The following is a 5,038-nucleotide window of genomic DNA, read 5'->3' as shown; positions in this document are numbered from 1 at the left end:
TGTTTAGTAACTTGTGCTATTCTTTTTCATAACACCTAAAGGACCATTTAAAAGAGTTAAAAAGAAAAGGGGACATTGTTTTAGGGATGCATGTGATGAAGTGACAGAGATAATGATACTTTTTTCATTGTGAGGCTGGTGGATCGAACATTCTTCCGATTATAAAACAGATCATGGCAAAATACCTTGTTTCATGAATTGGCAAATAATCAAGAGTTAACCACTAATGAGGCAAATGTAGGAAAGCATTCTTAATATTTGCATTGCATACGAAATTGCCACACATGCATGGGACTAATTATTTATCAAAGGTCAATGTTTATGGTTTTCCTGAAAAATTTGAGTTTTTTTAGGGTAGTTTCAGTAAAAACAGCGGTTAAATTATTAGAGTTGAAAAATTCACCCTAAGTGCAGTAACCTATAGCAACCAATTAGCAATTGCATGCAATCTATAGTGACCTTAGTAAATAATCAATGATTTCAAGAATTTACTGAAGTTGCCATACAAGCAGATTTTGCTCCGATAAGCCCACCTTTAGTGGGTGATATTGGGCTTATCCAATTGTGGGCCCTAGGGCTGGCTGAGGAAATATGAGGTCATCGATATACAGCATTTGTTTGTGTTCAGAAAACGAAGGAAACAAGTAATGCACGGAGTTGTCATAGTAGTAGACGGAGTAGTCATAGTAGAGTTTTAAGCTGGCCATAGACGCAAAGAAAAAGTTACACAAAAATTAGTTTCATGCGATTTTCAGATTGTCCCGACCATCGTGAACGGTCGTTTAGTTAATCGGACAATTAGAAGACTTCTATCTGCTAACCATATGTATGTATTGCCTATCTGATGATATCAATGGGTGACAGTCCCTAGTATTTGTAAGACTTTTGTATGATTGCTGTCATGGACAGAACCTTGTCTGATTTGTTCTTTAACTACTCTAGTTAATCTGAATGGTTAGTTGCAGGTTGGAAGAATGCACCGTACGATTTTGTACAATATGAGGCTAGAATCTACATGTCTATGGCCAGCTTAATATAGAACATCAAGAGTTACAGGGAGTAAATATGATACTAAATGGTCAAATGTATCGAAGGAATAGCAGTGGTAACAGTGGGAACACTGACTTGTGCATAAAATATATAGATGGCACTTTGTCACAGTAAGGATTTTGAACCATAGCCAGCATAGCATGACAAAAAAGCAAAGAAATCACTGTATCCCTTTATTTAGGTAAAGGGAATAATGCCTAGGTTGAACAATTTTCACTTTTTTACTGTACATTCAAAGTGTATTTGTAGAGACACACATATGAGTCTCTTTAAGTGTACATCAGGACAAAAAAATGGTTTTTAATGAATGCAATCCATTTAACAATAATTGAGCTAGTTTCTTATGGCTGCAGCAAAAACTAATTATTGGGAGAAACTACTATACCTCGAGCACAATAAGCAATTTAATATTTCAGTAAAACTTGCAGCAGAAAACTGTTTAACCCTATTAAGATAGGAGCTGTGATTGCAGAATGAAAAAGTTGGCATGGTCATGCAGTCTGTTTGGGTGTTTAAAAGGTACACAGAATACTTTTAAAGGGGTTGTTCGGCTTTACATTTAAATTTTAGGATGATTTTTTATTTTTTTACAATTGTTTAATTATTAAGCTTTTTGTTCAGCAGCTCTCAAGTTTGGTGTTTCAGCATCTGGTTGCAAGGGTAAATAATAAAAATAATAAGGCAGTGGTTTGAATAATAGATGGTAATATGAATCGAAAAGGGCCTGCATAAACAGATAATGAATACAAGTAACAATAGCAATAGAATTGTAGCCTCGCAGAGCAATTGTGTTTGGCTGCTGGGGTCAGTGACTCCCATTTGAAAGCTGGAAAGAGGCAGAAGAGAAAGGCAAATAATTCAAAAACTGTAAAAAAAATGAATTATGAAAACCAATTGAAAAGTAATTTGATCATTCTTACAAACCATGGGCCTGTCTGTTCACTAAATTTAGACAAATTTGTAAGGCAATACTTTGGAACAAAAAAAAATGGAAAGATAAGAAGTAAATGAAATGTGCTTGCACAGTACAGCATTGCACTCTAATCGAGACAATCTGGAGTTTGCACTCTCAGAGGAAAGAGGCTAGCAACTGTATGTATAAAAGAGCATATTCAAATTGTTAATGTACAAACTTCCGGTTTCCAGTAGAAAAAATATATATGGCATAAAATCCGAGTCACTTAAATGACTGTAATTAATAAGGAGAAAGAATGAACAGAGTAGGGATGTACCAGGATTCGGTTCGGGATTCGGCCGAATCCTTCTGCCCGGCTGAACCGAATCCGAACTTGCATATGCAAATTATGGCGGGGAGGGAAATCGCGTGACTTTTTGTCTCAAAACTAAGAAGTAAAAAATGTTCTCACCGTCCCTAATTTGCATATGCAAATTAGGATTCGGTATTCGGCCGGATCTTTCACGAAGGATTCGGGGGTTCGGCTGCATCCCTAGAACAGAGCAAATGTTTGCACGAGAACCTGTTCCAACTTGCTGAAGAAATGTAGCTTGAGTGAAATTTGATTCCTCAGCAGTGATCCCAACACAAAGCTAAAATGGAATGCCACATGAACAAAATGGTGACTGTCCTACAAGGCCGAGTCAAAGCACCGATCGAAACCCAACTGAGAATATGTGGCTTCATTTGGAAACTGAGGTGCACAAGTGTTATCTGACTAACCTGAACAGAAATCCACCTGGAGGAGTGGGCCGAAATCATTCCTCAACATTGTGCAAAGCTGGTACAAACTTAACCTGAAAGACTTCAACTGTTGCTGTAAATAGTTCTAGAAAGTTTTAAAATGTCAGAAAACAAGGTCACATTGAAATACAAATTTTAAATGGGTCACCCGGCCAAAAGCTGTTTTTGGCATATCTACATTAATTATACATTTTCAGTGGCTTTAAAGTTATTTGTAAATGTATCTGCTTTTTTTTTTTTTTTTTTTTAAGGTACTGTATCTGTTTACATTTTTAACAATGTTGGCTCTGACTCCTGGAATAAAGATGCAATCCAGCTTATTAAAAGCCCTGGAAGAGAATCGACTCCTGTTACATTGTTTAAAGAAACGCTGATTTCATTCAAAGATGCATTTACTAATAACTTAAGGGCACTCACAGGGTAACACACAGAACGCCAAGCATTATTCGCAAGCCTTGATTCCCTCTGGTGTTCCGTCAAGTCACCACAAGAATACTTCAATCATGGGATATGGAAATCAGAGGCAAACAGCAGAATACCTACTAATCAGTGCTTTATTGTGCGTCCACACGACATGTTTCGGGCAGCAAAAGGCCCTTTTTAAAGTGTGTACAAATCACAGTGAAAGGTTGCTTTAAAGATCCACACAGGAAGTCCCACCTCTTAATTAATCAATCAATGTATCACATTTAACCCTTAAAATTATTACAATTGGCTCTTAACAGTATCACCAATGCCTATCTGGATATATCACATATAAAAAGTGTTGTAAAATCCATAGAAAAAGTGTTGTAAAATCCATAGAAAACGTTTAACTTATTTTACATCCACCTTCCTACACTAAATATATATATATGCACTATGTGGGTACATTGCATGCGTGCACATAATAAATGAGGAGAAAGTACAACTGAAAGAAATCATGATTGATGTGACTGTAAATAATGTTTTCCACTAAAAAATGGACTTAGGGTCATGCACATTGGATGACAAAGCCCCTAAAAATACCTTACCATAAAGATCAATGATAGGCTCTGTGGGTAAAAAAATGTGGTCTTCTTTATTTACTTTCAATAGTTTTTTTAATTATTTGCTTCTTCTTACTCTTTCCAGCTTCCAAATGGGAGTCATCAACCCAATCTGAATTATAAATGCCCTGTAAGGCTACAAATTTATTGTAATTTCTACTTTCAATTACTCACATTTCTATTCAGGTCCTCTCCTATTCATCTTCTAGTCTCTTATTTAAATCAGTGCATGGTTGCTAGGGTAATTCAGGCCCTAGCAACCAGATTGCTGAAATTGTAAACTTGAGAGCTGCTGAATAAAAAGCTAAATAATTAATAGCTAATCTAATATTTAGCTCTAGATGCTGTAAAATTCAAGAGCTAAACTATAAAATCCTGAGCAGATGGTATTACACACACCTTAAAGAAATTGTTTAGTGTAAAAATAAAAACTGGGTAAATAGATAGGCAAAATAAAAAATGTTTCTAAAATAGTTAGTTAGCCAAAAATGTAATGTATAAAGGCTGGAGTGATTTGATGTATAACATGTCAGTCTGAACACTACTTCCTGCTTTTCAGCTCTCTTGGTTTACACTGACTGGTTACCTTGGTTACCAGGCAGTAACCAATCAGAGACTTGAGGGAGAGCCACATGGGTCATATCTGTTGCTTTTGAATCTGAGCTGAATGCTGAGGATCAATTGTAAACTCACTGAACAGAAATGTACCATGTGGCCCCCCTTCAAGTCGCTGACTAACTCAGAGTTATAGAGCTGAAAAGCAGGAAGTTGGATTCTGGCTGTTTTATTAGACATCTGTTCACTCCAGCCTTTATACATTACATTTTTGGCTAACTAATGATATTAGAAACAGTTTTTATTTTGCACAGCCTATCTATTTACACAGATTTTATTTTCACACTGAACTATTCCTTTAAACTAAACCAAATCTACCCTGCTGTTGGAGATGTAAAGCCAACACAGGCTCCCTTCTTCATATTTTTTAGGGAATGTCCTAGTCTGGTGGAATATTGGGCAACGATCCTACAACTCTGCTCTAGAATCTTATGGAGGAAACTATCTGATTCACCCACTCAAATCCTATTATTTTGGGAGGCTGGGAATGAAGAGGGAGTCCCAGACACCATCCTGGAGCGGCACCTACTAAATGCCGCTAAGATACTCATTCCACGGCTCTGGAAATCCTCCAGCCCACCGTCTGCTAAGGAATGGGCGGGAAAAGTGAATGAGATAGCTAAATTTGAGGAGTTATCCACCTTTT

This window comes from Xenopus laevis, chromosome 5L (genome assembly GCF_017654675.1).
Source record: "Xenopus laevis strain J_2021 chromosome 5L, Xenopus_laevis_v10.1, whole genome shotgun sequence".
NCBI lineage: Eukaryota > Metazoa > Chordata > Amphibia > Anura > Pipidae > Xenopus > Xenopus laevis.
Note: the sequence above shows the minus strand (reverse complement) of the source record.